The 6,657-nt window shown below is 47.8% G+C and overlaps 1 protein-coding gene across 3 annotated transcripts in view; it reads left to right on the top strand.

Moving 5' to 3' along the window:
* Positions 1-2,322: 2,322 nt before the first annotated feature.
* Positions 2,323-6,657, top strand: part of RGS6 (regulator of G protein signaling 6) — a 231,932-nt gene continuing 227,597 nt past the window's right edge. For 2 of the 3 annotated variants that reach the window (XM_031553564.2, XM_085224907.1), the window contains exon 1: positions 2,323-2,578. The gene's annotated coding sequence lies outside the window, so the exon portion shown is untranslated. Of the gene's footprint in view, positions 2,579-4,235; positions 4,457-6,657 lie in introns of those variants that run through there. The other variant, XM_031553561.2, reaches the window with a different exon arrangement.

Below are 6,657 nucleotides of genomic sequence, written 5' to 3'. Positions count from 1 at the left end.
ACAGAACTTAGCACATGCCATAGAGGATCAGAAATTTTAAAAGTCTTCTTCTGGAAAGACCAGCTAAGAATTGCAGAAGGGTACTGTGAAATGGCAACTGAGAATACCCACCTTACATAGTGAACAGTGAAAGAAAGTGAAAAGGTGAAAGCAATCGCTGGCTCCACAGAATAGTGGATACGATGAAAAGATGCAGGATTCTTTTTTCTTCCTGAAACTCCAGATAGGGGAAGCAAGGTAGGCAAAACTAGCAGTACCCTATGCCTTGCTCCTGCTGAATGCTAGCATGAGGCTGTGCTGCTCATAAACCTTCAAACCTAGTCAATGTTGCCATCAATTTGATAAAGTTAATTGAATATTTACGAAGCAAAAGATCTTTCCCTAAAAAAACCTGAGGAATTCAAAACTACTGCTGCAGTCTGGTACTTGAAACTGTACCATGAAATAAGCAAAGAGCTCTGAACCAACACTTTAAAAACATCCACAGTATGTGACAAAAAAGATAGGTTAAAGCCTCCTTAAGACTACAAAGAAACTATGCCGTAGCAGCTGCCTGAAACAAAATAGGAGAGAGGAATTAACACACCAGCTAAGGTCTTAGAGTGCTGCAGCAGTGTCTGTAAAGCCTATGGCTCTGTTGTTCTAATGATGTAGGCTAAGACACAAGAGATAAGAAAAACCAAGACACTGAAAGCCATAGCAAAACTGGGTCACTGTTAAACATTTTATGAAAAATAGAACCTACTTGAAGCAACTCTGAAAACCTCCTTGCTTTCCTCACATGCTCAGCCAGAGAGTGGCACTGACTCCACTTCTGTGCCCATGGGAAATAGCCCCAGTTCTGTGGCCTGAGCTAGCAACTCCATTTTTTCTTATAATTAACACTTGATGACTATCTTTTGGAGGAAGTGCCACAAGGTAAGGCTTAGTTACTGGACCAAAAGACCTGTGAAGGAAAGCATCTGCCCAGCCTCAGAACAGTGCAAGAGCAACAGTGAGCAGGACAGTGCTGGGAAGCACAAGTGAGGGTAAATCCAATGTCACAGCCATGAGGGACTGGAACCTGTTTCTGCAGTGCTGGGGTGGAAGGGTTTGCAGCAGGGAGAGTAAGGAGTGCTTACTGGGATATCATCAGTGCTCGGGGAGTTTGCTGCTGCTACAGGTTTGAGCAGGAGGTACAAGAGCTTTATAAAAGGTGTGCTTTGGTTATTTAAATCAGTCTCTGTGATAAGGCAAAAATGATGGTATTTTTCAGAATAAATGTTAGTGTAAATGAATAACTAGCTGAGCTGCTTTTAGTGTGAATAACAGCACCACACAATGTCCTACAAGAGTTAACCCATTTTGATAACTCCAAACCAGCATACTGTGATATCCTGTAAGAGTCAGTGAGCTAGTGAACCACACTCTGCAGTGCCTTTCTGACAGCAAATGGAGGGGAGGGACCTGTAGGGGAAGCATCTGTCTGTGGGGTTACCACAGGCTCTGGAGTTGCTTCTGAGCAAAGGGGGCTTAGCTGTCCTTTGTGAGGAAAAGGAAGGAAACAAGATTCCTATCCAATGGAAGGAACTGGTGGAGCATGTCCGTAGGAAGCATGCAAGTACCTTTGCACATCTAATTAATGCACAGAAACTCATTGCAGCCAACAGTGAAGGCTTCTGTCCGTGGGACAGGTTTGCTTACAAGAGCTGTGTGCTTCAGAGCAGTTTTGTTGAAGCTGTTGTGGCTGTGGGAGGTGTGCAGGGCCCTGGTGCCAGCAGCCCCGGCTGCTGCTGGGCATTGCGAGTGTTCAAGGAGCGCAGGAAAACAGTACCCAATTGTACCACACAGCACAACACGAGTGAGAGTGCAAGATGGCCAGAATGTAGTATAGACTCTGTGTGGTCATGAAGTGTGCCCAATGGAAACAGCAAGAAAACAACCAAATGTAGGTGATGCTGACAGAGAAATATAAAGACCATGCTAAAGGTGTACGAGGCAGCACTCCTTTCTCCATCCCACCAGCAAACGAACTTCACTGAGGCTTTGGGCATGTGGAGGTGGGACTCTAAGAACAAGGGCTCAACCACAGCTGGACCAGGTGCAGATTTTTCCTCTTACGGTCCTTGAGATGCCCTTAACCAGCCCACGGCATCGGGACCACCCGTTATTGATCTGCCTTTAGTGGAACTGCGGAATGCGGCTCCCCTCGGGCTCTGCCTCCCCCCTCAGGACGCCGGGGCCGAACTTTCCTCTCGCTCCGGAGAGGGAGATCCAGGCCCGGCTCTGCGCTCCGTGGGGCAGGGCAGGGCAGGGCAGGGCGGGGCGGGGCGGGGCGGAGAGGAGCGGGCGGGCCCGCCCATAGCGGGCGCTGCAACAGCCACGGGGTCGGGTCCGCCCTCGCTGCCCCGCCTGGCGGGAGCGAGGGGCGGGCGGCAGGCACCGTGTGCCCGCCGCTCTCTGCTCTGCCGGCTGGAGGAGAAGGGGCATCCGAGAAGAGGCGCGGAGGAAGAGCCCACCGAGGAGACTACGCCATGGCCCCGGCTCGCCGCCGCCCCTGAGGAGGCGCGAGGGGCGGAAGGGCGGCGCGGTTGCCACGGTAATGGGGCGGCGTAGTGCCGGGGCAGGTGGGATGAAGACGTCTCCGGGCGGGCTGCGGTGCCGCCGTGCTGCCGGGCATCCCGCTGGGAAGGACGGGGCTGTGCGGCGAGTAGGGCAAGGCAGGGCTTGGGAGGGGTGCCTGTGCCCCGTGGGGAACTTGGGAAGTGCCGCTCTCGGGCAGCAGCGTTTCGTTCCCAGCGGCGCTGCGGCGGGTCGCTTGGCGGAGCGCCCGGAGCCTTCGTCCCCGCGGCACTACGGGCATCGCCGCTCAGCCTCTCAGTGCGAGCGCGGAAGCATAGGCTGTAGGGCCAGCAGTAAGCTTCGGGTGTTCCTGAGGGAACTGCAGATTCTTCTCGGGGAAATGCAGGTTTCTTGCAGCAGCGGGGCATATCCACAAGCTTCAGTTTTATGCAAGCGTCCCACGTCCGCGTGGTACTTCCCTGGTATTGGAGCATACCGAGGCGCCCCATTGGTGGTACTTACTCGCAGCTGGTTGCGAGTACTTTCACTCTGCTGCCTTGTAAATCTACTTAAATAGAGGTCAGACGTTGGCTTGTGGTTGTGGATTCGGGGCCGTGGGGTATGAGCACAGTATAATAGCACTTGCTGTTCACATATGTGCATAAGAAGCTGAAGAAACTGCTTAGATGTGGCCAATATTGACTTATTTTTAGGTGAGTTCCTTCTTTTTCCAGCAACCTGATAATTGAATGCTTAATGGCAAATGTTCCTGTTCCTTTCCTGCAAGTGTGGCTTCTGAATAGCCACTATTTACTTTTCACGTTTTAAACTGTATTGGAGATCAGAAACAAGTGAAGGAGAAACATTTACTGGCTGCACATCTCACACTGAGGTTTATCAGCAATAAATGTTTAGAAATTGCTGTTCAATCTCTTTGACCAAGTTTTCTGGCATCCTCCTACTGTTCAGCCCTTATAAGGAGAGGCACAGCAAGAATTTGCATGCGGTGGTTAGTGCTGCCTGCCTTCATTTCTTTCTGGTGGTGCTGGTGATGCAGGTACACCTGCTTTAGCCAAAACAACACTTGAGGACAACAGCAAGAGGTGTGTCCTTTTCAGGCAGTGATTGCCTCCTTGCTAAGTGTTCTGGTGCCCTGTGCATTGTTCTGGTGGAGCCCCCGGGTATAACGCTGGTGAGCAGAGCACTGCTTGTTCCTGGGGTAACTGCGTTGGCTAACATTCATGAAGCCAGGAGTGCCCGGGTCTGTCCCTGTGAGCAGCTGAAAGCAAGGAGGAGAGGGCAGCCCTGTCCCAGCAGACTGCAGCAAACCAGCGGACGGCAGGGGAAGGAAAGAAGCTGCTGTGCATGGAGTAGTAGGGTGAGCAAATAGCTGCACCGCCTTAATGCTGCTTGTTAGTCTGTGGGGAAACTCCTGAATGTGTCGTGGCTTATGCTTCCTAACGGAATGCAGGGCTGTTGCTGGGCGGCTTTGCTCTCCTATAGCACTGTGAGCCTCCGGCTTTTCAAGAATGAGGGATGGTGAACTCAAAGGCTCTAGCTTGAAATATCTTTGATTTCTCAATCAATCCCTGCAGTTGTGAAGCGGTGGTAGGAGGAGGGCGAGCTGCCCCTCCTATGCCCAGCACCACAGGAGAGCACTTCTACCCTTACAAGCAGTTACAGCGCTCCGTGTGCTCGCTGCCTGACGCTGAAGTGGCATTTCTGCAAACACACCTCGGCGCTGTAGAGGGCAGATTGTGTGTGCAGACAGGTCCACGTCACCGAGCAGCTCCGGGGTGCTTCAGAGGACAAACAATCCATCTCGCTCTCGGAACTGACACGCTCCTGGTTCCTCATGGGATTTTTCTCTGGCTGTTCATCATTGCCTTAGTATGAGAATTCATACCACGCTGTTGTAAGTATGAAGAAAGCTTGGGTACTGTGGGATTATTATGCTTATTTGAAAAGGTGTTTCTTTGCGTTAGTCTTTGAGCTGTTGTCAAATAAGATGTGAGCTAGGTATCAGGTCTCTGTGCTGCTGCTGAAGATGCAGTAGTAGTTTGAACCCTGAATGCTTGCTGCTGTCTGCACGTTAGAAAAAGCTGACTGGGGGAAGAGCTGTGTTGACTGGGTGTGTTTCAGAAGTGCTGAGGTGCCTGCTGCTGCTGGTGGACCCATTCTGGTGGTTGCAAAAGCACCTGGACAAATGAGGGACTCTGTTCCTATTGAGTCACACATCTGACTTCCTCAGGCTACAAAATTTCCTCTTTGCATCTTTGAGCGCTTACAAAGAGTTAAATGTTTGTATTTATATTCTGAACTAAGTTACTATGTTCCTAAAATCTCTGACACTCAGTCTGCAGGTCTCCACATTTATCCTTAATCTCTTAACTTTCTGTACAGTGAATGTGTTGTTGCCGTACACCGGGCTTCATGCTGGGGCCATGAAGCAGCTTGGCAGTGAAGATAAATTAGTACTTTATTTCTTTTTTTTTTTTTTTTTTTTCTGCCAGGAATCTTAAACAGAGTTGCAAATGCCATCCCAGTGGAAAGGAGTGTTCTGTCATCCACTGTACTTACAGCAACTGGCACTGGTGGTGAGAGAATCGCAGGGTAGTTAAAAGATCCTTGGATTGATTAATACAAACCTACTGTTCTGTGGGGGTTGTGTGCTGAGCAAATGAAAACTAATGGCTGAAAAGCCACGGTTTCTATGTTCAATTTATAGCTCCGTCTGCTGTTATATGAATGTGGGGAAGTAACTTAATTTCACTGTGATTTAGTTTATCATTTTGTAAATGAAAATAGTATTTGTTTCTGCTACAGATGACCAACTGGTTATAGATCATCCCTTCACTAGTGTAACTGCAGTCCAGTATAGGCGCTTATTGCCTCAATTAAAGGAGCTGTCTTCACAGGAGCATTGTAGTGTAATGGCAGTACAGTAAAGCATATTAGTATTTATAATGCACATAGCATATATTGCTATTTACAGTAGTCCGGTTATGGCACTGTGGAGTTCAGGGTAGGCAAAGTGCTGCAATGGGATTTGTAGGCTGTGCTGAACTGTGTGGGTGTGTGAACTGGAGCTGGTTAATTCAGGAGTGCCTCAGATGCCTTTTACATTGCAATTACTGAAATAATTTGGACTTAATTTGCATCTGTAAAGGCTGTAAGTTGCTGAGATAAACAGCTGGGCAGTGAAATCATAGTATATTGCATAATGTCCTTCAAGTACATGGCATGCAACCAGAGCTGTTGCATGGTACCACATCTTCAAGAGCACCTGTAATTTTGGGTAGCGGATTTCCCATTTTATGTGATTGCAGGGAACTGCAATTTTCTGTCCTCTTGAGAATGAACAACCAGCAAGAACTCTCAACACTTTGGGGTGTTTTAGATGAGATTGTACAGTCACTGATCAGTGCAGGGATGAATTGGTTGTTACATTATCTTGCATTAGACTACTTGAAGGGAGTTTAATTTTAGCAAACTCCATTTGGCACAGGGCATTTGTGTGGAGGGATTCTGAACTGCGTATCCAACAAGTTCTGGAGCCAAAGTGTGTTTTTTGTTTTTTTTTTTTTTAGTGTTTGGTTTTCATGTCAGCACCCGTCAGCTTGCACTTCTCATTGTTTTCTTTTTAAATAAATTTATTCTGCTGTTTTCAACTTATTAGATACAGCATAAACTAGGAAATGCAGTCCATTTCTCTCTCTTCCAAGAAGTAGCTTACTGCATTTGCAGTATATATTTTTTTTCTGTGATGTGTGAAGCAGAAGGCACTTTGAGACAGTATAGTTGATGGACCAGCTTCTTTGCATGCCTTAAATGATCTCAGGAAATTGTTTTTTCAAAAAGGGATTCCAATCGGAGAAGGGTATATTACTGGTACAGTTAGTCACCTTGTTTTCCCCAGGAGATGATTTTAGCAAAAATGTTGGCATTGCTGCAAAATAATAAAACACAGCTTCAGCTCTTTCCTTTACAGTTGCTCCTCACAGACTGTATAAATACTGCAGTTGTTTGGGATCACCGATTCAGATGAAGTTCAAAGTTGGACTACATCTATCTCTTTGCATTTCTAAATTCATATACTGCTGACACTTATTTCAG

Source organism: Meleagris gallopavo, chromosome 5, assembly GCF_905368555.1.
Source record: "Meleagris gallopavo chromosome 5, MGAL_WU_HG_1.1, whole genome shotgun sequence".
NCBI classification, from domain to species: domain Eukaryota; kingdom Metazoa; phylum Chordata; class Aves; order Galliformes; family Phasianidae; genus Meleagris; species Meleagris gallopavo.
Note: the sequence above shows the minus strand (reverse complement) of the source record. Positions and strands in the feature narration are given on the sequence as shown.